We start from the raw sequence: 27,833 nt of genomic DNA on the forward strand, positions 1-27,833 counted from the left end.
GGAAGTGCGTCTCCGGGAGATGGTTCATTTCAGACTCACGGGGGTCTAACTTTTCAAAACTCTCAGCTTTTTTCATACTCAATCTGAAGTGTTCAATAATCTTCTTCACACGTGAAGTCAAAGAAATTCGAAATTGTTCCCCAACCACCGCAAGTGGCTTTCTCTGACTGTTAAATTCCCTCCTGAGGAACCGAGGGTTGCAGGCACATAATTCTTTGAGGTTTGAGGCACACGTAGACACGTTGATCGAGGGAAAACAGCCCAAGACTGTTCACCCTCGGACTTTAGCTCAAGTCTTTTTAACCTGGCAACCTCCTTGTAAATCTTTTCTGAACACATTCATGTCGGAAGGTTTGAGAGGGATATAGGACAAATGCTGGCATACAGACGAGGTTAGATTAGGATATCTGCTCGGCATGGACGGATTGGACCGAAGGGTATGTTTCTATTTGTGTATGATGCCAAAACTCAGAGCAAGATCAACTTCTGGAACTTGGTGCCGAAGATAAGATCAGTAATTGAGGCTAACAGAGAATGAGATTATAAGGTTTCTCCTGACTAAAGACCTCAATGGCTCAGAGAACAATCGAAGAAAATATTGAAAATACATTTTCCAATATCAATCCAGTTTAGCATTGCGTAATGAAGCAAATTCCTCAAATAAGTGAGGAACCACATGTGAATACAACCGGAAAATACTACATCACATTCAATTTGTCAACCGCTGAGGTATAACACGTGATATTGGGAGCCGTGTCTTTATGCAGCTCCAGTGGCGCAATCGGTCAGCGCGCGGTACTTATATGTCAGTGTCTCGGCGTGCGCAATGCCGAGGTTGTGAGTTCGAGCCTCACCTGGAGCAGTTTTGTCTGCTCATGGCCAAAGCGTCTATTGGAAATTTCCAGTTTCTCTGCTTTGACAAATGTCTCGGCAATCAATCAACGTATCCTGGAAATATTTGAAATCTGAACAGGTATCTGCGGAAGCACATGAGCAGGTGATCTTGTTCAGCTCAAAAATGCTTCGAATCAGCGGCCTGCTTGATTTAAATTGCCGGCAAGCCATGTTTAGTTGGTATTTCTTTATTCAACTGGCTACAAACTCACACAGGTCGATGTAGTAATCAAAAAGGAATTAGATTTATCTCATTGAACCGTATGAATGTTATATTCGGCTTTGCTTGGAACATTTGTCTGATTCAAATAAAGAACTGCTGAGAAGAAGAGGATCAAAATGCAAAAATACAGAACCTTGTTTGTGGGTTTCTTGGGCGGAGATCAGAGTGTTCCAAATGGACCTAGCATCATCTGAGTGTGATCAAACCTTTAAGGCACCAGGGTAAAGTAGGAAGTGCGTCTCCGGGAGATGGTTCACTTCAGACTCACGGGGGTCTAACTTTTCAAAACTCTCAGCTTTTTTCATACTCAATCTGAAGTGTTCAATAATCTTCTTCACACGTGAAGTCAAAGAAATTCGAAATTGTTCCCCAACCACCGCAAGTGGCTTTCTCTGACTGTTAAATTCCCTCCTGAGGAACCGAGGGTTGCAGGCACATAATTCTTTGAGGTTTGAGGCACACGTAGACACGTTGTTTGAAGGTCACCACTCAGCCTCCGATGATCGAGGGAAAACAGCCCAAGACTGTTCACCCTCGGACTTTAGCTCAAGTCTTTTTAACCAGGCAACCTCCTTGTAAATCTTTTCTTAACACATTCATGTCGGAAGGTTTGAGTGGGATATAGGACAAATGCTGGCATACAGACGAGGTTAGATTAGGATATCTGCTCGGCATGGACGGATTGGACCGAAGGGTATGTTTCTATTTGTGTATGATGCCAAAACTCAGAGCAAGATCAACTTCTGGAACTTGGTGCCGAAGATAAGATCAGTAATTGAGGCTAACAGAGAATGAGATTATAAGGTTTCTCCTGACTAAAGACCTCAATGGCTCAGAGAACAATCGAAGAAAATATTGAAAATACATTTTCCAATATCAATCCAGTTTAGCATTGCGTAATGAAGCAAATTCCTCAAATAAGTGAGGAACCACATGTGAATACAACCGGAAAATATTACATCACATTCAATTTGTCAACCGCTGAGGTATAACACGTGATATTGGGAGGCGTGTCTTTATGCAGCTCCAGTGGCGCAATCGGTCAGCGTGCGGTACTTATATGTCAGTGTCTCGGCGTGCGCAATGCCGAGGTTGTGAGTTCGAGCCTCACCTGGAGCAGTTTTGTCTGCTCATGGCCAAAGCGTCTATTGGAAATTTCCAGTTTCTCTGCTTTGACAAATGTCTCGGCAATCAATCAACGTATCCTGGAAATATTTGAAATCTGAACAGATATCTGGGGAAGCACATGAGCAGGTGATCTTGTTCAGCTCAAAAATGCTTCGAATCAGCGGCCTGCTTGATTTAAATTGCCGGCAAGCCATGTTTAGTTGGTATTTCTTTATTCAACTGGCTACAAACTCACACAGGTCGATGTAGTAATCACAAAGGAATTAGATTTATCTCATTGAACCGTATGAATGTTATATTCGACTTTGCTTGGAACAATTGTCTGATTCAAATAAAGAACTGCTGAGAAGAAGAGGATCAAAATGCAAAAATACAGAACCTTGTTTGTGGGTTTCTTGGGCGGAGATCAGAGTGTTCCAAATGGACCTAGCATCATCTGAGTGTGATCAAACCTTTAAGGCACCAGGGTAAAGTAGGAAGTGCGTCTCCGGGAGATGGTTCACTTCAGACTCACGGGGGTCTAACTTTTCAAAACTCTCAGCTTTTTTCATACTCAATCTGAAGTGTTCAATAATCTTCTTCACACGTGAAGTCAAAGAAATTCGAAATTGTTCCCCAACCACCGCAAGTGGCTTTCTCTGACTGTTAAATTCCCTCCTGAGGAACCGAGGGTTGCAGGCACATAATTCTTTGAGGTTTGAGGCACACGTAGACACGTTGTTTGAAGGTCACCACTCAGCCTCCGATGATCGAGGGAAAACAGCCCAAGACTGTTCACCCTCGGACTTTAGCTCAAGTCTTTTTAACCTGGCAACCTCCTTGTAAATCTTTTCTTAACACATTCATGTCGGAAGGTTCGAGTGGGATATAGGACAAATGCTGGCATACAGACGAGGTTAGATTAGGATATCTGCTCGGCATGGACGGATTGGACCGAAGGGTATGTTTCTATTTGTGTATGATGCCAAAACTCAGAGCAAGATCAACTTCTGGAACTTGGTGCCGAAGATAAGATCAGTAATTGAGGCTAACAGAGAATGAGATTATAAGGTTTCTCCTGACTAAAGACCTCAATGGCTCAGAGAACAATCGAAGAAAATATTGAAAATACATTTTCCAATATCAATCCAGTTTAGCATTGCGTAATGAAGCAAATTCCTCAAATAAGTGAGGAACCACATGTGAATACAACCGGAAAATATTACATCACATTCAATTTGTCAACCGCTGAGGTATAACACGTGATATTGGGAGCCGTGTCTTTATGCAGCTCCAGTGGCGCAATCGGTCAGCGCGCGGTACTTATATGTCAGTGTCTCGGCGTGCGCAATGCCGAGGTTGTGAGTTCGAGCCTCACCTGGAGCAGTTTTGTCTGCTCATGGCCAAAGCGTCTATTGGAAATTTCCAGTTTCTCTGCTTTGACAAATGTCTCGGCAATCAATCAACGTATCCTGGAAATATTTGAAATCTGAACAGATATCTGGGGAAGCACATGAGCAGGTGATCTTGTTCAGCTCAAAAATGCTTCGAATCAGCGGCCTGCTTGATTTAAATTGCCGGCAAGCCATGTTTAGTTGGTATTTCTTTATTCAACTGGCTACAAACTCACACAGGTCGATGTAGTAATCAAAAAGGAATTAGATTTATCTCATTGAACCGTATGAATGTTATATTCGGCTTTGCTTGGAACATTTGTCTGATTCAAATAAAGAACTGCTGAGAAGAAGAGGATCAAAATGCAAAAATACAGAACCTTGTTTGTGGGTTTCTTGGGCGGAGATCAGAGTGTTCCAAATGGACCTAGCATCATCTGAGTGTGATCAAACCTTTAAGGCACCAGGGTAAAGTAGGAAGTGCGTCTTCGGGAGATGGTTCACTTCAGACTCACGGGGGTCTAACTTTTCAAAACTCTCAGCTTTTTTCATACTCAATCTGAAGTGTTCAATAATCTTCTTCACACGTGAAGTCAAAGAAATTCGAAATTGTTCCCCAACCACCGCAAGTGGCTTTCTCTGACTGTTAAATTCCCTCCTGAGGAACCGAGGGTTGCAGGCACATAATTCTTTGAGGTTTGAGGCACACGTAGACACGTTGTTTGAAGGTCACCACTCAGCCTCCGATGATCGAGGGAAAACAGCCCAAGACTGTTCACCCTCGGACTTTAGCTCAAGTCTTTTTAACCTGGCAACCTCCTTGTAAATCTTTTCTGAACACATTCATGTCGGAAGGTTTGAGAGGGATATAGGACAAATGCTGGCATACAGACGAGGTTAGATTAGGATATCTGCTCGGCATGGACGGATTGGACCGAAGGGTATGTTTCTATTTGTGTATGATGCCAAAACTCAGAGCAAGATCAACTTCTGGAACTTGGTGCCGAAGATAAGATCAGTAATTGAGGCTAACAGAGAATGAGATTATAAGGTTTCTCCTGACTAAAGACCTCAATGGCTCAGAGAACAATCGAAGAAAATATTGAAAATACATTTTCCAATATCAATCCAGTTTAGCATTGCGTAATGAAGCAAATTCCTCAAATAAGTGAGGAACCACATGTGAATACAACCGGAAAATATTACATCACATTCAATTTGTCAACCGCTGAGGTATAACACGTGATATTGGGAGCCGTGTCTTTATGCAGCTCCAGTGGCGCAATCGGTCAGCGCGCGGTGCTTATATGTCAGTGTCTCGGCGTGCGCAATGCCGAGGTTGTGAGTTCGAGCCTCACCTGGAGCAGTTTTGTCTGCTCATGGCCAAAGCGTCTATTGGAAATTTCCAGTTTCTCTGCTTTGACAAATGTCTCGGCAATCAATCAACGTATCCTGGAAATATTTGAAATCTGAACAGATATCTGGGGAAGCACATGAGCAGGTGATCTTGTTCAGCTCAAAAATGCTTCGAATCAGCGGCCTGCTTGATTTAAATTGCCGGCAAGCCATGTTTAGTTGGTATTTCTTTATTCAACTGGCTACAAACTCACACAGGTCGATGTAGTAATCAAAAAGGAATTAGATTTATCTCATTGAACCGAATGAATGTTATATTCGGCTTTGCTTGGAACATTTGTCTGATTCAAATAAAGAACTGCTGAGAAGAAGAGGATCAAAATGCAAAAATACAGAACCTTGTTTGTGGGTTTCTTGGGCGGAGATCAGAGTGTTCCAAATGGACCTAGCATCATCTGAGTGTGATCAAACCTTTAAGGCACCAGGGTAAAGTAGGAAGTGCGTCTCCGGGAGATGGTTCACTTCAGACTCACGGGGGTCTAACTTTTCAAAACTCTCAGCTTTTTTCATACTCAATCTGAAGTGTTCAATAATCTTCTTCACACGTGAAGTCAAAGAAATTCGAAATTGTTCCCCAACCACCGCAAGTGGCTTTCTCTGACTGTTAAATTCCCTCCTGAGGAACCGAGGGTTGCAGGCACATAATTCTTTGAGGTTTGAGGCACACGTAGACACGTTGTTTGAAGGTCACCACTCAGCCTCCGATGATCGAGGGAAAACAGCCCAAGACTGTTCACCCTCGGACTTTAGCTCAAGTCTTTTTAACCTGGCAACCTCCTTGTAAATCTTTTCTGAACACATTCATGTCGGAAGGTTTGAGAGGGATATAGGACAAATGCTGGCATACAGACGAGGTTAGATTAGGATATCTGCTCGGCATGGACGGATTGGACCGAAGGGTATGTTTCTATTTGTGTATGATGCCAAAACTCAGAGCAAGATCAACTTCTGGAACTTGGTGCCGAAGATAAGATCAGTAATTGAGGCTAACAGAGAATGAGATTATAAGGTTTCTCCTGACTAAAGACCTCAATGGCTCAGAGAACAATCGAAGAAAATATTGAAAATACATTTTCCAATATCAATCCAGTTTAGCATTGCGTAATGAAGCAAATTCCTCAAATAAGTGAGGAACCACATGTGAATACAACCGGAAAATATTACATCACATTCAATTTGTCAACCGCTGAGGTATAACACGTGATATTGGGAGCCGTGTCTTTATGCAGCTCCAGTGGCGCAATCGGTCAGCGCGCGGTACTTATATGTCAGTGTCTCGGCGTGCGCAATGCCGAGGTTGTGAGTTCGAGCCTCACCTGGAGCAGTTTTGTCTGCTCATGGCCAAAGCGTCTATTGGAAATTTCCAGTTTCTCTGCTTTGACAAATGTCTCGGCAATCAATCAACGTATCCTGGGAATATTTGAAATCTGAACAGATATCTGGGGAAGCACATGAGCAGGTGATCTTGTTCAGCTCAAAAATGCTTCGAATCAGCGGCCTGCTTGATTTAAATTGCCGGCAAGCCATGTTTAGTTGGTATTTCTTTATTCAACTGGCTACAAACTCACACAGGTCGATGTAGTAATCAAAAAGGAATTAGATTTATCTCATTGAACCGTATGAATGTTATATTCGGCTTTGCTTGGAACATTTGTCTGATTCAAATAAAGAACTGCTGAGAAGAAGAGGATCAAAATGCAAAAATACAGAACCTTGTTTGTGGGTTTCTTGGGCGGAGATCAGAGTGTTCCAAATGGACCTAGCATCATCTGAGTGTGATCAAACCTTTAAGGCACCAGGGTAAAGTAGGAAGTGCGTCTCCGGGAGATGGTTCACTTCAGACTCACGGGCGTCTAACTTTTCAAAACTCTCAGCTTTTTTCATACTCAATCTGAAGTGTTCAATAATCTTCTTCACACGTGAAGTCAAAGAAATTCGAAATTGTTCCCCAACCACCGCAAGTGGCTTTCTCTGACTGTTAAATTCCCTCCTGAGGAACCGAGGGTTGCAGGCACATAATTCTTTGAGGTTTGAGGCACACGTAGACACGTTGTTTGAAGGTCACCACTCAGCCTCCGATGATCGAGGGAAAACAGCCCAAGACTGTTCACCCTCGGACTTTAGCTCAAGTCTTTTTAACCAGGCAACCTCCTTGTAAATCTTTTCTTAACACATTCATGTCGTAAGGTTTGAGTGGGATATAGGACAAATGCTGGCATACAGACGAGGTTAGATTAGGATATCTGCTCGGCATGGACGGATTGGACCGAAGGGTATGTTTCTATTTGTGTATGATGCCAAAACTCAGAGCAAGATCAACTTCTGGAACTTGGTGCCGAAGATAAGATCAGTAATTGAGGCTAACAGAGAATGAGATTATAAGGTTTCTCCTGACTAAAGACCTCAATGGCTCAGAGAACAATCGAAGAAAATATTGAAAATACATTTTCCAATATCAATCCAGTTTAGCATTGCGTAATGAAGCAAATTCCTCAAATAAGTGAGGAACCACATGTGAATACAACCGGAAAATATTACATCACATTCAATTTGTCAACCGCTGAGGTATAACACGTGATATTGGGAGCCATGACTGTATGCAGCTCCCGTGGCGCAATCGGTCAGCGCGCGGTGCTTATATGTCAGTGTCTCGGCGTGCGCAATGCCGAGGTTGTGAGTTCGAGCCTCACCTGGAGCAGTTTTGTCTGCTCATGGCCAAAGCGTCTATTGAAAATTTCCAGTTTCTCTGCTTTGACAAATGTCTCGGCAATCAATCAACGTATCCTGGAAATATTTGAAATCTGAACAGATATCTGGGGGAGCACATGAGCAGGTGATCTTGTCCAGCTCAAAAATGCTTCGAATCAGCGGCCTGCTTGATTTAAATTGCCGGCAAGCCATGTTTAGTTGGTATTTCTTTATTCAACTGGCTACAAACTCACACAGGTCGATGTAGTAATCTAAAAGGAATTAGATTTATCTCATTGAACCGTATGAATGTTATATTCGGCTTTGCTTGGAACATTTGTCTGATTCAAATAAAGAACTGCTGAGAAGAAGAGGATCAAAATGCAAAAATACAGAACCTTGGTTTGTGGGTTTCTTGGGCGGAGATCAGAGTGTTCCAAATGGACCTAGCATCATCTGAGTGTGATCAAACCTTTAAGGCACCAGGGTAAAGTAGGAAGTGCGTCTCCGGGAGATGGTTCATTTCAGACTCACGGGGGTCTAACTTTTCAAAACTCTCAGCTTTTTTCATACTCAATCTGAAGGGTTCAATAATCTTCTTCACACGTGAAGTCAAAGAAATTCGAAATTGTTCCCCAACCACCGCAAGTGGCTTTCTCTGACTGTTAAATTCCCTCCTGAGGAACCGAGGGTTGCAGGCACATAATTCTTTGAGGTTTGAGGCACACGTAGACACGTTGTTTGAAGGTCACCACTCAGCCTCCGATGATCGAGGGAAAACAGCCCAAGACTGTTCACCCTCGGACTTTAGCTCAAGTCTTTTTAACCTGGCAACCTCCTTGTAAATCTTTTCTGAACACATTCATGTCGGAAGGTTTGAGAGGGATATAGGACAAATGCTGGCATACAGACGAGGTTAGATTAGGATATCTGCTCGGCATGGACGGATTGGACCGAAGGGTATGTTTCTATTTGTGTATGATGCCAAAACTCAGAGCAAGATCAACTTCTGGAACTTGGTGCCGAAGATAAGATCAGTAATTGAGGCTAACAGAGAATGAGATTATAAGGTTTCTCCTGACTAAAGACCTCAATGGCTCAGAGAACAATCGAAGAAAATATTGAAAATACATTTTCCAATATCAATCCAGTTTAGCATTGCGTAATGAAGCAAATTCCTCAAATAAGTGAGGAACCACATGTGAATACAACCGGAAAATATTACATCACATTCAATTTGTCAACCGCTGAGGTATAACACGTGATATTGGGAGCCGTGTCTTTATGCAGCTCCAGTGGCGCAATCGGTCAGCGCGCGGTGCTTATATGTCAGTGTCTCGGCGTGCGCAATGCCGAGGTTGTGAGTTCGAGCCTCACCTGGAGCAGTTTTGTCTGCTCATGGCCAAAGCGTCTATTGGAAATTTCCAGTTTCTCTGCTTTGACAAATGTCTCGGCAATCAATCAACGTATCCTGGAAATATTTGAAATCTGAACAGATATCTGGGGAAGCACATGAGCAGGTGATCTTGTTCAGCTCAAAAATGCTTCGAATCAGCGGCCTGCTTGATTTAAATTGCCGGCAAGCCATGTTTAGTTGGTATTTCTTTATTCAACTGGCTACAAACTCACACAGGTCGATGTAGTAATCAAAAAGGAATTAGATTTATCTCATTGAACCGAATGAATGTTATATTCGGCTTTGCTTGGAACATTTGTCTGATTCAAATAAAGAACTGCTGAGAAGAAGAGGATCAAAATGCAAAAATACAGAACCTTGTTTGTGGGTTTCTTGGGCGGAGATCAGAGTGTTCCAAATGGACCTAGCATCATCTGAGTGTGATCAAACCTTTAAGGCACCAGGGTAAAGTAGGAAGTGCGTCTCCGGGAGATGGTTCACTTCAGACTCACGGGGGTCTAACTTTTCAAAACTCTCAGCTTTTTTCATACTCAATCTGAAGTGTTCAATAATCTTCTTCACACGTGAAGTCAAAGAAATTCGAAATTGTTCCCCAACCACCGCAAGTGGCTTTCTCTGACTGTTAAATTCCCTCCTGAGGAACCGAGGGTTGCAGGCACATAATTCTTTGAGGTTTGAGGCACACGTAGACACGTTGTTTGAAGGTCACCACTCAGCCTCCGATGATCGAGGGAAAACAGCCCAAGACTGTTCACCCTCGGACTTTAGCTCAAGTCTTTTTAACCTGGCAACCTCCTTGTAAATCTTTTCTGAACACATTCATGTCGGAAGGTTTGAGAGGGATATAGGACAAATGCTGGCATACAGACGAGGTTAGATTAGGATATCTGCTCGGCATGGACGGATTGGACCGAAGGGTATGTTTCTATTTGTGTATGATGCCAAAACTCAGAGCAAGATCAACTTCTGGAACTTGGTGCCGAAGATAAGATCAGTAATTGAGGCTAACAGAGAATGAGATTATAAGGTTTCTCCTGACTAAAGACCTCAATGGCTCAGAGAACAATCGAAGAAAATATTGAAAATACATTTTCCAATATCAATCCAGTTTAGCATTGCGTAATGAAGCAAATTCCTCAAATAAGTGAGGAACCACATGTGAATACAACCGGAAAATATTACATCACATTCAATTTGTCAACCGCTGAGGTATAACACGTGATATTGGGAGCCATGACTGTATGCAGCTCCCGTGGCGCAATCGGTCAGCGCGCGGTGCTTATATGTCAGTGTCTCGGCGTGCGCAATGCCGAGTTTGTGAGTTCGAGCCTCACCTGGAGCAGTTTTGTCTGCTCATGGCCAAAGCGTCTATTGAAAATTTCCAGTTTCTCTGCTTTGACAAATGTCTCGGCAATCAATCAACGTATCCTGGAAATATTTGAAATCTGAACAGATATCTGGGGGAGCACATGAGCAGGTGATCTTGTCCAGCTCAAAAATGCTTCGAATCAGCGGCCTGCTTGATTTAAATTGCCGGCAAGCCATGTTTAGTTGGTATTTCTTTATTCAACTGGCTACAAACTCACACAGGTCGATGTAGTAATCTAAAAGGAATTAGATTTATCTCATTGAACCGTATGAATGTTATATTCGGCTTTGCTTGGAACATTTGTCTGATTCAAATAAAGAACTGCTGAGAAGAAGAGGATCAAAATGCAAAAATACAGAACCTTGGTTTGTGGGTTTCTTGGGCGGAGATCAGAGTGTTCCAAATGGACCTAGCATCATCTGAGTGTGATCAAACCTTTAAGGCACCAGGGTAAAGTAGGAAGTGCGTCTCCGGGAGATGGTTCATTTCAGACTCACGGGGGTCTAACTTTTCAAAACTCTCAGCTTTTTTCATACTCAATCTGAAGGGTTCAATAATCTTCTTCACACGTGAAGTCAAAGAAATTCGAAATTGTTCCCCAACCACCGCAAGTGGCTTTCTCTGACTGTTAAATTCCCTCCTGAGGAACCGAGGGTTGCAGGCACATAATTCTTTGAGGTTTGAGGCACACGTAGACACGTTGTTTGAAGGTCACCACTCAGCCTCCGATGATCGAGGGAAAACAGCCCAAGACTGTTCACCCTCGGACTTTAGCTCAAGTCTTTTTAACCAGGCAACCTCCTTGTAAATCTTTTCTTAACACATTCATGTCGTAAGGTTTGAGTGGGATATAGGACAAATGCTGGCATACAGACGAGGTTAGATTAGGATATCTGCTCGGCATGGACGGATTGGACCGAAGGGTATGTTTCTATTTGTGTATGATGCCAAAACTCAGAGCAAGATCAACTTCTGGAACTTGGTGCCGAAGATAAGATCAGTAATTGAGGCTAACAGAGAATGAGATTATAAGGTTTCTCCTGACTAAAGACCTCAATGGCTCAGAGAACAATCGAAGAAAATATTGAAAATACATTTTCCAATATCAATCCAGTTTAGCATTGCGTAATGAAGCAAATTCCTCAAATAAGTGAGGAACCACATGTGAATACAACCGGAAAATATTACATCACATTCAATTTGTCAACCGCTGAGGTATAACACGTGATATTGGGAGCCATGACTGTATGCAGCTCCCGTGGCGCAATCGGTCAGCGCGCGGTGCTTATATGTCAGTGTCTCGGCGTGCGCAATGCCGAGGTTGTGAGTTCGAGCCTCACCTGGAGCAGTTTTGTCTGCTCATGGCCAAAGCGTCTATTGGAAATTTCCAGTTTCTCTGCTTTGACAAATGTCTCGGCAATCAATCAACGTATCCTGGAAATATTTGAAATCTGAACAGATATCTGGGGGAGCACATGAGCAGGTGATCTTGTCCAGCTCAAAAATGCTTCGAATCAGCGGCCTGCTTGATTTAAATTGCCGGCAAGCCATGTTTAGTTGGTATTTCTTTATTCAACTGGCTACAAACTCACACAGGTCGATGTAGTAATCTAAAAGGAATTAGATTTATCTCATTGAACCGTATGAATGTTATATTCGGCTTTGCTTGGAACATTTGTCTGATTCAAATAAAGAACTGCTGAGAAGAAGAGGATCAAAATGCAAAAATACAGAACCTTGGGTTTGTGGGTTTCTTGGGCGGAGATCAGAGTGTTCCAAATGGACCTAGCATCATCTGAGTGTGATCAAACCTTTAAGGCACCAGGGTAAAGTAGGAAGTGCGTCTCCGGGAGATGGTTCATTTCAGACTCACGGGGGTCTAACTTTTCAAAACTCTCAGCTTTTTTCATACTCAATCTGAAGGGTTCAATAATCTTCTTCACACGTGAAGTCAAAGAAATTCGAAATTGTTCCCCAACCACCGCAAGTGGCTTTCTCTGACTGTTAAATTCCCTCCTGAGGAACCGAGGGTTGCAGGCACATAATTCTTTGAGGTTTGAGGCACACGTAGACACGTTGATCGAGGGAAAACAGCCCAAGACTGTTCACCCTCGGACTTTAGCTCAAGTCTTTTTAACCTGGCAACCTCCTTGTAAATCTTTTCTGAACACATTCATGTCGGAAGGTTTGAGAGGGATATAGGACAAATGCTGGCATACAGACGAGGTTAGATTAGGATATCTGCTCGGCATGGACGGATTGGACCGAAGGGTATGTTTCTATTTGTGTATGATGCCAAAACTCAGAGCAAGATCAACTTCTGGAACTTGGTGCCGAAGATAAGATCAGTAATTGAGGCTAACAGAGAATGAGATTATAAGGTTTCTCCTGACTAAAGACCTCAATGGCTCAGAGAACAATCGAAGAAAATATTGAAAATACATTTTCCAATATCAATCCAGTTTAGCATTGCGTAATGAAGCAAATTCCTCAAATAAGTGAGGAACCACATGTGAATACAACCGGAAAATATTACATCACATTCAATTTGTCAACCGCTGAGGTATAACACGTGATATTGGGAGCCGTGTCTTTATGCAGCTCCAGTGGCGCAATCGGTCAGCGCGCGGTACTTATATGTCAGTGTCTCGGCGTGCGCAATGCCGAGGTTGTGAGTTCGAGCCTCACCTGGAGCAGTTTTGTCTGCTCATGGCCAAAGCGTCTATTGGAAATTTCCAGTTTCTCTGCTTTGACAAATGTCTCGGCAATCAATCAACGTATCCTGGAAATATTTGAAATCTGAACAGATATCTGGGGAAGCACATGAGCAGGTGATCTTGTTCAGCTCAAAAATGCTTCGAATCAGCGGCCTGCTTGATTTAAATTGCCGGCAAGCCATGTTTAGTTGGTATTTCTTTATTCAACTGGCTACAAACTCACTCAGGTCGATGTAGTAATCAAAAAGGAATTAGATTTATCTCATTGAACCGTATGAATGTTATATTCGGCTTTGCTTGGAACATTTGTCTGATTCAAATAAAGAACTGCTGAGAAGAAGAGGATCAAAATGCAAAAATACAGAACCTTGTTTGTGGGTTTCTTGGGCGGAGATCAGAGTGTTCCAAATGGACCTAGCATCATCTGAGTGTGATCAAACCTTTAAGGCACCAGGGTAAAGTAGGAAGTGCGTCTCCGGGAGATGGTTCACTTCAGACTCACGGGCGTCTAACTTTTCAAAACTCTCAGCTTTTTTCATACTCAATCTGAAGTGTTCAATAATCTTCTTCACACGTGAAGTCAAAGAAATTCGAAATTGTTCCCCAACCACCGCAAGTGGCTTTCTCTGACTGTTAAATTCCCTCCTGAGGAACCGAGGGTTGCAGGCACATAATTCTTTGAGGTTTGAGGCACACGTAGACACGTTGTTTGAAGGTCACCACTCAGCCTCCGATGATCGAGGGAAAACAGCCCAAGACTGTTCACCCTCGGACTTTAGCTCAAGTCTTTTTAACCAGGCAACCTCCTTGTAAATCTTTTCTGAACACATTCATGTCGGAAGGTTTGAGAGGGATATAGGACAAATGCTGGCATACAGACGAGGTTAGATTAGGATATCTGCTCGGCATGGACGGATTGGACCGAAGGGTATGTTTCTATTTGTGTATGATGCCAAAACTCAGAGCAAGATCAACTTCTGGAACTTGGTGCCGAAGATAAGATCAGTAATTGAGGCTAACAGAGAATGAGATTATAAGGTTTCTCCTGACTAAAGACCTCAATGGCTCAGAGAACAATCGAAGAAAATATTGAAAATACATTTTCCAATATCAATCCAGTTTAGCATTGCGTAATGAAGCAAATTCCTCAAATAAGTGAGGAACCACATGTGAATACAACCGGAAAATATTACATCACATTCAATTTGTCAACCGCTGAGGTATAACACGTGATATTGGGAGCCGTGTCTTTATGCAGCTCCAGTGGCGCAATCGGTCAGCGCGCGGTGCTTATATGTCAGTGTCTCGGCGTGCGCAATGCCGAGGTTGTGAGTTCGAGCCTCACCTGGAGCAGTTTTGTCTGCTCATGGCCAAAGCGTCTATTGGAAATTTCCAGTTTCTCTGCTTTGACAAATGTCTCGGCAATCAATCAACGTATCCTGGAAATATTTGAAATCTGAACAGATATCTGGGGAAGCACATGAGCAGGTGATCTTGTTCAGCTCAAAAATGCTTCGAATCAGCGGCCTGCTTGATTTAAATTGCCGGCAAGCCATGTTTAGTTGGTATTTCTTTATTCAACTGGCTACAAACTCACACAGGTCGATGTAGTAATCAAAAAGGAATTAGATTTATCTCATTGAACCGAATGAATGTTATATTCGGCTTTGCTTGGAACATTTGTCTGATTCAAATAAAGAACTGCTGAGAAGAAGAGGATCAAAATGCAAAAATACAGAACCTTGTTTGTGGGTTTCTTGGGCGGAGATCAGAGTGTTCCAAATGGACCTAGCATCATCTGAGTGTGATCAAACCTTTAAGGCACCAGGGTAAAGTAGGAAGTGCGTCTCCGGGAGATGGTTCACTTCAGACTCACGGGGGTCTAACTTTTCAAAACTCTCAGCTTTTTTCATACTCAATCTGAAGTGTTCAATAATCTTCTTCACACGTGAAGTCAAAGAAATTCGAAATTGTTCCCCAACCACCGCAAGTGGCTTTCTCTGACTGTTAAATTCCCTCCTGAGGAACCGAGGGTTGCAGGCACATAATTCTTTGAGGTTTGAGGCACACGTAGACACGTTGTTTGAAGGTCACCACTCAGCCTCCGATGATCGAGGGAAAACAGCCCAAGACTGTTCACCCTCGGACTTTAGCTCAAGTCTTTTTAACCTGGCAACCTCCTTGTAAATCTTTTCTGAACACATTCATGTCGGAAGGTTTGAGAGGGATATAGGACAAATGCTGGCATACAGACGAGGTTAGATTAGGATATCTGCTCGGCATGGACGGATTGGACCGAAGGGTATGTTTCTATTTGTGTATGATGCCAAAACTCAGAGCAAGATCAACTTCTGGAACTTGGTGCCGAAGATAAGATCAGTAATTGAGGCTAACAGAGAATGAGATTATAAGGTTTCTCCTGACTAAAGACCTCAATGGCTCAGAGAACAATCGAAGAAAATATTGAAAATACATTTTCCAATATCAATCCAGTTTAGCATTGCGTAATGAAGCAAATTCCTCAAATAAGTGAGGAACCACATGTGAATACAACCGGAAAATATTACATCACATTCAATTTGTCAACCGCTGAGGTATAACACGTGATATTGGGAGCCGTGTCTTTATGCAGCTCCAGTGGCGCAATCGGTCAGCGCGCGGTACTTATATGTCAGTGTCTCGGCGTGCGCAATGCCGAGGTTGTGAGTTCGAGCCTCACCTGGAGCAGTTTTGTCTGCTCATGGCCAAAGCGTCTATTGGAAATTTCCAGTTTCTCTGCTTTGACAAATGTCTCGGCAATCAATCAACGTATCCTGGGAATATTTGAAATCTGAACAGATATCTGGGGAAGCACATGAGCAGGTGATCTTGTTCAGCTCAAAAATGCTTCGAATCAGCGGCCTGCTTGATTTAAATTGCCGGCAAGCCATGTTTAGTTGGTATTTCTTTATTCAACTGGCTACAAACTCACACAGGTCGATGTAGTAATCAAAAAGGAATTAGATTTATCTCATTGAACCGTATGAATGTTATATTCGGCTTTGCTTGGAACATTTGTCTGATTCAAATAAAGAACTGCTGAGAAGAAGAGGATCAAAATGCAAAAATACAGAACCTTGTTTGTGGGTTTCTTGGGCGGAGATCAGAGTGTTCCAAATGGACCTAGCATCATCTGAGTGTGATCAAACCTTTAAGGCACCAGGGTAAAGTAGGAAGTGCGTCTCCGGGAGATGGTTCACTTCAGACTCACGGGCGTCTAACTTTTCAAAACTCTCAGCTTTTTTCATACTCAATCTGAAGTGTTCAATAATCTTCTTCACACGTGAAGTCAAAGAAATTCGAAATTGTTCCCCAACCACCGCAAGTGGCTTTCTCTGACTGTTAAATTCCCTCCTGAGGAACCGAGGGTTGCAGGCACATAATTCTTTGAGGTTTGAGGCACACGTAGACACGTTGTTTGAAGGTCACCACTCAGCCTCCGATGATCGAGGGAAAACAGCCCAAGACTGTTCACCCTCGGACTTTAGCTCAAGTCTTTTTAACCAGGCAACCTCCTTGTAAATCTTTTCTTAACACATTCATGTCGGAAGGTTTGAGTGGGATATAGGACAAATGCTGGCATACAGACGAGGTTAGATTAGGATATCTGCTCGGCATGGACGGATTGGACCGAAGGGTATGTTTCTATTTGTGTATGATGCCAAAACTCAGAGCAAGATCAACTTCTGGAACTTGGTGCCGAAGATAAGATCAGTAATTGAGGCGAACAGAGAATGAGATTATAAGGTTTCTCCTGACTAAAGACCTCAATGGCTCAGAGAACAATCGAAGAAAATATTGAAAATACATTTTCCAATATCAATCCAGTTTAGCATTGCGTAATGAAGCAAATTCCTCAAATAAGTGAGGAACCACATGTGAATACAACCGGAAAATATTACATCACATTCAATTTGTCAACCGCTGAGGTATAACACGTGATATTGGGAGCCGTGTCTTTATGCAGCTCCAGTGGCGCAATCGGTCAGCGCGCGGTACTTATATGTCAGTGTCTCGGCGTGCGCAATGCCGAGGTTGTGAGTTCGAGCCTCACCTGGAGCAGTTTTGTCTGCTCATGGCCAAAGCGTCTATTGGAAATTTCCAGTTTCTCTGCTTTGACAAATGTCTCGGCAATCAATCAACGTATCCTGGAAATATTTGAAATCTGAACAGATATCTGGGGAAGCACATGAGCAGGTGATCTTGTTCAGCTCAAAAATGCTTCGAATCAGCGGCCTGCTTGATTTAAATTGCCGGCAAGCCATGTTTAGTTGGTATTTCTTTATTCAACTGGCTACAAACTCACACAGGTCGATGTAGTAATCAAAAAGGAATTAGATTTATCTCATTGAACCGTATGAATGTTATATTCGGCTTTGCTTGGAACATTTGTCTGATTCAAATAAAGAACTGCTGAGAAGAAGAGGATCAAAATGCAAAAATACAGAACCTTGTTTGTGGGTTTCTTGGGCGGAGATCAGAGTGTTCCAAATGGACCTAGCATCATCTGAGTGTGATCAAACCTTTAAGGCACCAGGGTAAAGTAGGAAGTGCGTCTCCGGGAGATGGTTCACTTCAGACTCACGCGGGTCTAACTTTTCAAAACTCTCAGCTTTTTTCATACTCAATCTGAAGTGTTCAATAATCTTCTTCACACGTGAAGTCAAAGAAATTCGAAATTGTTCCCCAACCACCGCAAGTGGCTTTCTCTGACTGTTAAATTCCCTCCTGAGGAACCGAGGGTTGCAGGCACATAATTCTTTGAGGTTTGAGGCACACGTAGACACGTTGTTTGAAGGTCACCACTCAGCCTCCGATGATCGAGGGAAAACAGCCCAAGACTGTTCACCCTCGGACTTTAGCTCAAGTCTTTTTAACCAGGCAACCTCCTTGTAAATCTTTTCTTAACACATTCATGTCGGAAGGTTTGAGTGGGATATAGGACAAATGCTGGCATACAGACGAGGTTAGATTAGGATATCTGCTCGGCATGGACGGATTGGACCGAAGGGTATGTTTCTATTTGTGTATGATGCCAAAACTCAGAGCAAGATCAACTTCTGGAACTTGGTGCCGAAGATAAGATCAGTAATTGAGGCGAACAGAGAATGAGATTATAAGGTTTCTCCTGACTAAAGACCTCAATGGCTCAGAGAACAATCGAAGAAAATATTGAAAATACATTTTCCAATATCAATCCAGTTTAGCATTGCGTAATGAAGCAAATTCCTCAAATAAGTGAGGAACCACATGTGAATACAACCGGAAAATATTACATCACATTCAATTTGTCAACCGCTGAGGTATAACACGTGATATTGGGAGCCGTGTCTTTATGCAGCTCCAGTGGCGCAATCGGTCAGCGCGCGGTACTTATATGTCAGTGTCTCGGCGTGCGCAATGCCGAGGTTGTGAGTTCGAGCCTCACCTGGAGCAGTTTTGTCTGCTCATGGCCAAAGCGTCTATTGGAAATTTCCAGTTTCTCTGCTTTGACAAATGTCTCGGCAATCAATCAACGTATCCTGGAAATATTTGAAATCTGAACAGATATCTGGGGAAGCACATGAGCAGGTGATCTTGTTCAGCTCAAAAATGCTTCGAATCAGCGGCCTGCTTGATTTAAATTGCCGGCAAGCCATGTTTAGTTGGTATTTCTTTATTCAACTGGCTACAAACTCACACAGGTCGATGTAGTAATCAAAAAGGAATTAGATTTATCTCATTGAACCGTATGAATGTTATATTCGGCTTTGCTTGGAACATTTGTCTGATTCAAATAAAGAACTGCTGAGAAGAAGAGGATCAAAATGCAAAAATACAGAACCTTGTTTGTGGGTTTCTTGGGCGGAGATCAGAGTGTTCCAAATGGACCTAGCATCATCTGAGTGTGATCAAACCTTTAAGGCACCAGGGTAAAGTAGGAAGTGCGTCTCCGGGAGATGGTTCACTTCAGACTCACGCGGGTCTAACTTTTCAAAACTCTCAGCTTTTTTCATACTCAATCTGAAGTGTTCAATAATCTTCTTCACACGTGAAGTCAAAGAAATTCGAAATTGTTCCCCAACCACCGCAAGTGGCTTTCTCTGACTGTTAAATTCCCTCCTGAGGAACCGAGGGTTGCAGGCACATAATTCTTTGAGGTTTGAGGCACACGTAGACACGTTGTTTGAAGGTCACCACTCAGCCTCCGATGATCGAGGGAAAACAGCCCAAGACTGTTCACCCTCGGACTTTAGCTCAAGTCTTTTTAACCAGGCAACCTCCTTGTAAATCTTTTCTTAACACATTCATGTCGGAAGGTTTGAGTGGGATATAGGACAAATGCTGGCATACAGACGAGGTTAGATTAGGATATCTGCTCGGCATGGACGGATTGGACCGAAGGGTATGTTTCTATTTGTGTATGATGCCAAAACTCAGAGCAAGATCAACTTCTGGAACTTGGTGCCGAAGATAAGATCAGTAATTGAGGCTAACAGAGAATGAGATTATAAGGTTTCTCCTGACTAAAGACCTCAATGGCTCAGAGAACAATCGAAGAAAATATTGAAAATACATTTTCCAATATCAATCCAGTTTAGCATTGCGTAATGAAGCAAATTCCTCAAATAAGTGAGGAACCACATGTGAATACAACCGGAAAGTATTACATCACATTCAATTTGTCAACCGCTGAGGTATAACACGTGCTATTGGGAGCCGTGTCTTTATGCAGCTCCAGTGGCGCAATCGGTCAGCGCGCGGTACTTATATGTCAGTGTCTCGGCGTGCGCAATGCCGAGGTTGTGAGTTCGAGCCTCACCTGGAGCAGTTTTGTCTGCTCATGGCCAAAGCGTCTATTGGAAATTTCCAGTTTCTCTGCTTTGACAAATGTCTCGGCAATCAATCAACGTATCCTGGAAATATTTGAAATCTGAACAGATATCTGGGGAAGCACATGAGCAGGTGATCTTGTTCAGCTCAAAAATGCTTCGAATCAGCGGCCTGCTTGATTTAAATTGCCGGCAAGCCATGTTTAGTTGGTATTTCTTTATTCAACTGGCTACAAACTCACACAGGTCGATGTAGTAATCAAAAAGGAATTAGATTTATCTCATTGAACCGTATGAATGTTATATTCGGCTTTGCTTGGAACATTTGTCTGATTCAAATAAAGAACTGCTGAGAAGAAGAGGATCAAAATGCAAAAATACAGAACCTTGTTTGTGGGTTTCTTGGGCGGAGATCAGAGTGTTCCAAATGGACCTAGCATCATCTGAGTGTGATCAAACCTTTAAGGCACCAGGGTAAAGTAGGAAGTGCGTCTCCGGGAGATGGTTCACTTCAGACTCACGCGGGTCTAACTTTTCAAAACTCTCAGCTTTTTTCATACTCAATCTGAAGTGTTCAATAATCTTCTTCACACGTGAAGTCAAAGAAATTCGAAATTGTTCCCCAACCACCGCAAGTGGCTTTCTCTGACTGTTAAATTCCCTCCTGAGGAACCGAGGGTTGCAGGCACATAATTCTTTGAGGTTTGAGGCACACGTAGACACGTTGTTTGAAGGTCACCACTCAGCCTCCGATGATCGAGGGAAAACAGCCCAAGACTGTTCACCCTCGGACTTTAGCTCAAGTCTTTTTAACCAGGCAACCTCCTTGTAAATCTTTTCTTAACACATTCATGTCGGAAGGTTTGAGTGGGATATAGGACAAATGCTGGCATACAGACGAGGTTAGATTAGGATATCTGCTCGGCATGGACGGATTGGACCGAAGGGTATGTTTCTATTTGTGTATGATGCCAAAACTCAGAGCAAGATCAACTTCTGGAACTTGGTGCCGAAGATAAGATCAGTAATTGAGGCTAACAGAGAATGAGATTATAAGGTTTCTCCTGACTAAAGACCTCAATGGCTCAGAGAACAATCGAAGAAAATATTGAAAATACATTTTCCAATATCAATCCAGTTTAGCATTGCGTAATGAAGCAAATTCCTCAAATAAGTGAGGAACCACATGTGAATACAACCGGAAAATATTACATCACATTCAATTTGTCAACCGCTGAGGTATAACACGTGATATTGGGAGCCGCGCCTTTATGCAGCTCCAGTGGCGCAATCGGTCAGCGCGCGGTACTTATATGTCAGTGTCTCGGCGTGCGCAATGCCGAGGTTGTGAGTTCGAGCCTCACCTGGAGCAGTTTTGTCTGCTCATGGCCAAAGCGTCTATTGGAAATTTCCAGTTTCTCTGCTTTGACAAATGTCTCGGCAATCAATCAACGTATCCTGGAAATATTTGAAATCTGAACAGATATCTGGGGAAGCACATGAGCAGGTGATCTTGTTCAGCTCAAAAATGCTTCGAATCAGCGGCCTGCTTGATTTAAATTGCCGGCAAGCCATGTTTAGTTGGTATTTCTTTATTCAACTGGCTACAAACTCACACAGGTCGATGTAGTAATCAAAAAGGAATTAGATTTATCTCATTGAACCGTATGAATATTATATTCGGCTTTGCTTGGAACATTTGTCTGATTCAAATAAAGAACTGCTGAGAAGAAGAGGATCAAAATGCAAAAATACAGAACCTTGTTTGTGGGTTTCTTGGGCGGAGATCAGAGTGTTCCAAATGGACCTAGCATCATCTGAGTGTGATCAAACCTTTAAGGCACCAGCGTAAAGTAGGAAGTGCGTCTCCGGGAGATGGTTCACTTCAGACTCACGCGGGTCTAACTTTTCAAAACTCTCAGCTTTTTTCATACTCAATCTGAAGTGTTCAATAATCTTCTTCACACGTGAAGTCAAAGAAATTCGAAATTGTTCCCCAACCACCGCAAGTGGCTTTCTCTGACTGTTAAATTCCCTCCTGAGGAACCGAGGGTTGCAGGCACATAATTCTTTGAGGTTTGAGGCACACGTAGACACGTTGTTTGAAGGTCACCACTCAGCCTCCGATGATCGAGGGAAAACAGCCCAAGACTGTTCACCCTCGGACTTTAGCTCAAGTCTTTTTAACCAGGCAACCTCCTTGTAAATCTTTTCTTAACACATTCATGTCGGAAGGTTTGAGTGGGATATAGGACAAATGCTGGCATACAGACGAGGTTAGATTAGGATATCTGCTCGGCATGGACGGATTGGACCGAAGGGTATGTTTCTATTTGTGTATGATGCCAAAACTCAGAGCAAGATCAACTTCTGGAACTTGGTGCCGAAGATAAGATCAGTAATTGAGGCTAACAGAGAATGAGATTATAAGGTTTCTCCTGACTAAAGACCTCAATGGCTCAGAGAACAATCGAAGAAAATATTGAAAATACATTTTCCAATATCAATCCAGTTTAGCATTGCGTAATGAAGCAAATTCCTCAAATAAGTGAGGAACCACATGTGAATACAACCGGAAAGTATTACATCACATTCAATTTGTCAACCGCTGAGGTATAACACGTGATATTGGGAGCCATGTCTTTATGCAGCTCCAGTGGCGCAATCGGTCAGCGCGCGGTACTTATATGTCAGTGTCTCGGCGTGCGCAATGCCGAGGTTGTGAGTTCGAGCCTCACCTGGAGCAGTTTTGTCTGCTCATGGCCAAAGCGTCTTTTGGAAATTTCCAGTTTCTCTGCTTTGACAAATGTCTCGGCAATCAATCAACGTATCCTGGAAATATTTGAAATCTGAACAGATATCTGGGGAAGCACATGAGCAGGTGATCTTGTTCAGCTCAAAAATGCTTCGAATCAGCGGCCTGCTTGATTTAAATTGCCGGCAAGCCATGTTTAGTTGGTATTTCTTTATTCAACTGGCTACAAACTCACACAGGTCGATGTAGTAATCAAAAAGGAATTAGATTTATCTCATTGAACCGTATGAATGTTATATTCGGCTTTGCTTGGAACATTTGTCTGATTCAAATAAAGAACTGCTGAGAAGAAGAGGATCAAAATGCAAAAATACAGAACCTTGTTTGTGGGTTTCTTGGGCGGAGATCAGAGTGTTCCAAATGGACCTAGCATCATCTGAGTGTGATCAAACCTTTAAGGCACCAGGGTAAAGTAGGAAGTGCGTCTCCGGGAGATGGTTCACTTCAGACTCACGCGGGTCTAACTTTTCAAAACTCTCAGCTTTTTTCATACTCAATCTGAAGTGTTCAATAATCTTCTTCACACGTGAAGTCAAAGAAATTCGAAATTGTTCCCCAACCACCGCAAGTGGCTTTCTCTGACTGTTAAATTCCCTCCTGAGGAACCGAGGGTTGCAGGCACATAATTCTTTGAGGTTTGAGGCACACGTAGACACGTTGTTTGAAGGTCACCACTCAGCCTCCGATGATCGAGGGAAAACAGCCCAAGACTGTTCACCCTCGGACTTTAGCTCAAGTCTTTTTAACCAGGCAACCTCCTTGTAAATCTTTTCTTAACACATTCATGTCGGAAGGTTTGAGTGGGATATAGGACAAATGCTGGCATACAGACGAGGTTAGATTAGGATATCTGCTCGGCATGGACGGATTGGACCGAAGGGTATGTTTCTATTTGTGTATGATGCCAAAACTCAGAGCAAGATCAACTTCTGGAACTTGGTGCCGAAGATAAGATCAGTAATTGAGGCTAACAGAGAATGAGATTATAAGGTTTCTCCTGACTAAAGACCTCAATGGCTCAGAGAACAATCGAAGAAAATATTGAAAATACATTTTCCAATATCAATCCAGTTTAGCATTGCGTAATGAAGCAAATTCCTCAAATAAGTGAGGAACCACATGTGAATACAACCGGAAAGTATTACATCACATTCAATTTGTCAACCGCTGAGGTATAACACGTGATATTGGGAGCCGTGTCTTTATGCAGCTCCAGTGGCGCAATCGGTCAGCGCGCGGTACTTATATGTCAGTGTCTCGGCGTGCGCAATGCCGAGGTTGTGAGTTCGAGCCTCACCTGGAGCAGTTTTGTCTGCTCATGGCCAAAGCGTCTATTGGAAATTTCCAGTTTCTCTGCTTTGACAAATGTCTCGGCAATCAATCAACGTATCCTGGAAATATTTGAAATCTGAACAGATATCTGGGGAAGCACATGAGCAGGTGATCTTGTTCAGCTCAAAAATGCTTCGAATCAGCGGCCTGCTTGATTTAAATTGCCGGCAAGCCATGTTTAGTTGGTATTTCTTTATTCAACTGGCTACAAACTCACACAGGTCGATGTAGTAATCAAAAAGGAATTAGATTTATCTCATTGAACCGTATGAATGTTATATTCGGCTTTGCTTGGAACATTTGTCTGATTCAAATAAAGAACTGCTGAGAAGAAGAGGATCAAAATGCAAAAATACAGAACCTTGTTTGTGGGTTTCTTGGGCGGAGATCAGAGTGTTCCAAATGGACCTAGCATCATCTGAGTGTGATCAAACCTTTAAGGCACCAGGGTAAAGTAGGAAGTGCGTCTCCGGGAGATGGTTCACTTCAGACTCACGCGGGTCTAACTTTTCAAAACTCTCAGCTTTTTTCATACTCAATCTGAAGTGTTCAATAATCTTCTTCACACGTGAAGTCAAAGAAATTCGAAATTGTTCCCCAACCACCGCAAGTGGCTTTCTCTGACTGTTAAATTCCCTCCTGAGGAACCGAGGGTTGCAGGCACATAATTCTTTGAGGTTTGAGGCACACGTAGACACGTTGTTTGAAGGTCACCACTCAGCCTCCGATGATCGAGGGAAAACAGCCCAAGACTGTTCACCCTCGGACTTTAGCTCAAGTCTTTTTAACCAGGCAACCTCCTTGTAAATCTTTTCTTAACACATTCATGTCGGAAGGTTTGAGTGGGATATAGGACAAATGCTGGCATACAGACGAGGTTAGATTAGGATATCTGCTCGGCATGGACGGATTGGACCGAAGGGTATGTTTCTATTTGTGTATGATGCCAAAACTCAGAGCAAGATCAACTTCTGGAACTTGGTGCCGAAGATAAGATCAGTAATTGAGGCTAACAGAGAATGAGATTATAAGGTTTCTCCTGACTAAAGACCTCAATGGCTCAGAGAACAATCGAAGAAAATATTGAAAATACATTTTCCAATATCAATCCAGTTTAGCATTGCGTAATGAAGCAAATTCCTCAAATAAGTGAGGAACCACATGTGAATACAACCGGAAAGTATTACATCACATTCAATTTGTCAACCGCTGAGGTATAACACGTGATATTGGGAGCCATGTCTTTATGCAGCTCCAGTGGCGCAATCGGTCAGCGCGCGGTACTTATATGTCAGTGTCTCGGCGTGCGCAATGCCGAGGTTGTGAGTTCGAGCCTCACCTGGAGCAGTTTTGTCTGCTCATGGCCAAAGCGTCTATTGGAAATTTCCAGTTTCTCTGCTTTGACAAATGTCTCGGCAATCAATCAACGTATCCTGGAAATATTTGAAATCTGAACAGATATCTGGGTAAGCACATGAGCAGGTGATCTTGTTCAGCTCAAAAATGCTTCGAATCAGCGGCCTGCTTGATTTAAATTGCCGGCAAGCCATGTTTAGTTGGTATTTCTTTATTCAACTGGCTACAAACTCACACAGGTCGATGTAGTAATCAAAAAGGAATTAGATTTATCTCATTGAACCGTATGAATGTTATATTCGGCTTTGCTTGGAACATTTGTCTGATTCAAATAAAGAACTGCTGAGAAGAAGAGGATCAAAATGCAAAAATACAGAACCTTGTTTGTGGGTTTCTTGGGCGGAGATCAGAGTGTTCCAAATGGACCTAGCATCATCTGAGTGTGATCAAACCTTTAAGGCACCAGGGTAAAGTAGGAAGTGCGTCTCCGGGAGATGGTTCACTTCAGACTCACGCGGGTCTAACTTTTCAAAACTCTCAGCTTTTTTCATACTCAATCTGAAGTGTTCAATAATCTTCTTCACACGTGAAGTCAAAGAAATTCGAAATTGTTCCCCAACCACCGCAAGTGGCTTTCTCTGACTGTTAAATTCCCTCCTGAGGAACCGAGGGTTGCAGGCACATAATTCTTTGAGGTTTGAGGCACACGTAGACACGTTGTTTGAAGGTCACCACTCAGCCTCCGATGATCGAGGGAAAACAGCCCAAGACTGTTCACCCTCGGACTTTAGCTCAAGTCTTTTTAACCAGGCAACCTCCTTGTAAATCTTTTCTTAACACATTCATGTCGGAAGGTTTGAGTGGGATATAGGACAAATGCTGGCATACAGACGAGGTTAGATTAGGATATCTGCTCGGCATGGACGGATTGGACCGAAGGGTATGTTTCTATTTGTGTATGATGCCAAAACTCAGAGCAAGATCAACTTCTGGAACTTGGTGCCGAAGATAAGATCAGTAATTGAGGCTAACAGAGAATGAGATTATAAGGTTTCTCCTGACTAAAGACCTCAATGGCTCAGAGAACAATCGAAGAAAATATTGAAAATACATTTTCCAATATCAATCCAGTTTAGCATTGCGTAATGAAGCAAATTCCTCAAATAAGTGAGGAACCACATGTGAATACAACCGGAAAGTATTACATCACATTCAATTTGTCAACCGCTGAGGTATAACACGTGATATTGGGAGCCGTGTCTTTATGCAGCTCCAGTGGCGCAATCGGTCAGCGCGCGGTACTTATATGCCAGTGTCTCGGCGTGCGCAATGCCGAGGTTGTGAGTTCGAGCCTCACCTGGAGCAGTTTTGTCTGCTCATGGCCAAAGCGTCTATTGGAAATTTCCAGTTTCTCTGCTTTGACAAATGTCTCGGCAATCAATCAACGTATCCTGGAAATATTTGAAATCTGAACAGATATCTGGGGAAGCACATGAGCAGGTGATCTTGTTCAGCTCAAAAATGCTTCGAATCAGCGGCCTGCTTGATTTAAATTGCCGGCAAGCCATGTTTAGTTGGTATTTCTTTATTCAACTGGCTACAAACTCACACAGGTCGATGTAGTAATCAAAAAGGAATTAGATTTATCTCATTGAACCGTATGAATGTTATATTCGGCTTTGCTTGGAACATTTGTCTGATTCAAATAAAGAACTGCTGAGAAGAAGAGGATCAAAATGCAAAAATACAGAACCTTGTTTGTGGGTTTCTTGGGCGGAGATCAGAGTGTTCCAAATGGACCTAGCATCATCTGAGTGTGATCAAACCTTTAAGGCACCAGGGTAAAGTAGGAAGTGCGTCTCCGGGAGATGGTTCACTTCAGACTCACGCGGGTCTAACTTTTCAAAACTCTCAGCTTTTTTCATACTCAATCTGAAGTGTTCAATAATCTTCTTCACACGTGAAGTCAAAGAAATTCGAAATTGTTCCCCAACCACCGCAAGTGGCTTTCTCTGACTGTTAAATTCCCTCCTGAGGAACCGAGGGTTGCAGGCACATAATTCTTTGAGGTTTGAGGCACACGTAGACACGTTGTTTGAAGGTCACCACTCAGCCTCCGATGATCGAGGGAAAACAGCCCAAGACTGTTCACCCTCGGACTTTAGCTCAAGTCTTTTTAACCAGGCAACCTCCTTGTAAATCTTTTCTTAACACATTCATGTCGGAAGGTTTGAGTGGGATATAGGACAAATGC

The 27,833-nt window shown here is 42.8% G+C and overlaps 20 non-coding genes across 20 annotated transcripts; all 20 read left to right on the forward strand.

The window, feature by feature from the left end:
* Positions 1-766: 766 nt before the first annotated feature.
* On the forward strand, positions 767-862 carry trnai-uau (transfer RNA isoleucine (anticodon UAU)). The gene is made up of 2 exons: positions 767-804; positions 827-862. It is a non-coding gene; the product is annotated as a tRNA-Ile (tRNA).
* Positions 863-2,140: 1,278 nt separating this feature from the next.
* trnai-uau (transfer RNA isoleucine (anticodon UAU)) lies at positions 2,141-2,236 on the forward strand. The gene is made up of 2 exons: positions 2,141-2,178; positions 2,201-2,236. It is a non-coding gene; the product is annotated as a tRNA-Ile (tRNA).
* Positions 2,237-3,514: 1,278 nt separating this feature from the next.
* On the forward strand, positions 3,515-3,610 carry trnai-uau (transfer RNA isoleucine (anticodon UAU)). The gene is made up of 2 exons: positions 3,515-3,552; positions 3,575-3,610. It is a non-coding gene; the product is annotated as a tRNA-Ile (tRNA).
* A 1,278-nt stretch (positions 3,611-4,888) lies between these two features.
* Positions 4,889-4,984, forward strand: trnai-uau (transfer RNA isoleucine (anticodon UAU)). Its single transcript has 2 exons — positions 4,889-4,926; positions 4,949-4,984. It is a non-coding gene; the product is annotated as a tRNA-Ile (tRNA).
* Positions 4,985-6,262: 1,278 nt separating this feature from the next.
* Positions 6,263-6,358, forward strand: trnai-uau (transfer RNA isoleucine (anticodon UAU)). The gene is made up of 2 exons: positions 6,263-6,300; positions 6,323-6,358. It is a non-coding gene; the product is annotated as a tRNA-Ile (tRNA).
* A 1,278-nt stretch (positions 6,359-7,636) lies between these two features.
* trnai-uau (transfer RNA isoleucine (anticodon UAU)) lies at positions 7,637-7,732 on the forward strand. The gene is made up of 2 exons: positions 7,637-7,674; positions 7,697-7,732. It is a non-coding gene; the product is annotated as a tRNA-Ile (tRNA).
* Positions 7,733-9,011: 1,279 nt separating this feature from the next.
* On the forward strand, positions 9,012-9,107 carry trnai-uau (transfer RNA isoleucine (anticodon UAU)). Its single transcript has 2 exons — positions 9,012-9,049; positions 9,072-9,107. It is a non-coding gene; the product is annotated as a tRNA-Ile (tRNA).
* A 1,278-nt stretch (positions 9,108-10,385) lies between these two features.
* On the forward strand, positions 10,386-10,481 carry trnai-uau (transfer RNA isoleucine (anticodon UAU)). The gene is made up of 2 exons: positions 10,386-10,423; positions 10,446-10,481. It is a non-coding gene; the product is annotated as a tRNA-Ile (tRNA).
* Positions 10,482-11,760: 1,279 nt separating this feature from the next.
* Positions 11,761-11,856, forward strand: trnai-uau (transfer RNA isoleucine (anticodon UAU)). Its single transcript has 2 exons — positions 11,761-11,798; positions 11,821-11,856. It is a non-coding gene; the product is annotated as a tRNA-Ile (tRNA).
* A 1,252-nt stretch (positions 11,857-13,108) lies between these two features.
* On the forward strand, positions 13,109-13,204 carry trnai-uau (transfer RNA isoleucine (anticodon UAU)). Its single transcript has 2 exons — positions 13,109-13,146; positions 13,169-13,204. It is a non-coding gene; the product is annotated as a tRNA-Ile (tRNA).
* A 1,278-nt stretch (positions 13,205-14,482) lies between these two features.
* trnai-uau (transfer RNA isoleucine (anticodon UAU)) lies at positions 14,483-14,578 on the forward strand. The gene is made up of 2 exons: positions 14,483-14,520; positions 14,543-14,578. It is a non-coding gene; the product is annotated as a tRNA-Ile (tRNA).
* A 1,278-nt stretch (positions 14,579-15,856) lies between these two features.
* On the forward strand, positions 15,857-15,952 carry trnai-uau (transfer RNA isoleucine (anticodon UAU)). The gene is made up of 2 exons: positions 15,857-15,894; positions 15,917-15,952. It is a non-coding gene; the product is annotated as a tRNA-Ile (tRNA).
* Positions 15,953-17,230: 1,278 nt separating this feature from the next.
* On the forward strand, positions 17,231-17,326 carry trnai-uau (transfer RNA isoleucine (anticodon UAU)). Its single transcript has 2 exons — positions 17,231-17,268; positions 17,291-17,326. It is a non-coding gene; the product is annotated as a tRNA-Ile (tRNA).
* Positions 17,327-18,604: 1,278 nt separating this feature from the next.
* On the forward strand, positions 18,605-18,700 carry trnai-uau (transfer RNA isoleucine (anticodon UAU)). Its single transcript has 2 exons — positions 18,605-18,642; positions 18,665-18,700. It is a non-coding gene; the product is annotated as a tRNA-Ile (tRNA).
* A 1,278-nt stretch (positions 18,701-19,978) lies between these two features.
* trnai-uau (transfer RNA isoleucine (anticodon UAU)) lies at positions 19,979-20,074 on the forward strand. Its single transcript has 2 exons — positions 19,979-20,016; positions 20,039-20,074. It is a non-coding gene; the product is annotated as a tRNA-Ile (tRNA).
* Positions 20,075-21,352: 1,278 nt separating this feature from the next.
* On the forward strand, positions 21,353-21,448 carry trnai-uau (transfer RNA isoleucine (anticodon UAU)). Its single transcript has 2 exons — positions 21,353-21,390; positions 21,413-21,448. It is a non-coding gene; the product is annotated as a tRNA-Ile (tRNA).
* A 1,278-nt stretch (positions 21,449-22,726) lies between these two features.
* On the forward strand, positions 22,727-22,822 carry trnai-uau (transfer RNA isoleucine (anticodon UAU)). The gene is made up of 2 exons: positions 22,727-22,764; positions 22,787-22,822. It is a non-coding gene; the product is annotated as a tRNA-Ile (tRNA).
* Positions 22,823-24,100: 1,278 nt separating this feature from the next.
* On the forward strand, positions 24,101-24,196 carry trnai-uau (transfer RNA isoleucine (anticodon UAU)). Its single transcript has 2 exons — positions 24,101-24,138; positions 24,161-24,196. It is a non-coding gene; the product is annotated as a tRNA-Ile (tRNA).
* Positions 24,197-25,474: 1,278 nt separating this feature from the next.
* Positions 25,475-25,570, forward strand: trnai-uau (transfer RNA isoleucine (anticodon UAU)). The gene is made up of 2 exons: positions 25,475-25,512; positions 25,535-25,570. It is a non-coding gene; the product is annotated as a tRNA-Ile (tRNA).
* A 1,278-nt stretch (positions 25,571-26,848) lies between these two features.
* On the forward strand, positions 26,849-26,944 carry trnai-uau (transfer RNA isoleucine (anticodon UAU)). The gene is made up of 2 exons: positions 26,849-26,886; positions 26,909-26,944. It is a non-coding gene; the product is annotated as a tRNA-Ile (tRNA).
* Positions 26,945-27,833: the final 889 nt, after the last annotated feature.

This window comes from Chiloscyllium plagiosum, unplaced genomic scaffold (assembly GCF_037043375.1).
Source record: "Chiloscyllium plagiosum isolate Xiang-an unplaced genomic scaffold, Cpla_swu_hap1 HiC_scaffold_21, whole genome shotgun sequence".
Lineage (NCBI taxonomy): Eukaryota > Metazoa > Chordata > Chondrichthyes > Orectolobiformes > Hemiscylliidae > Chiloscyllium > Chiloscyllium plagiosum.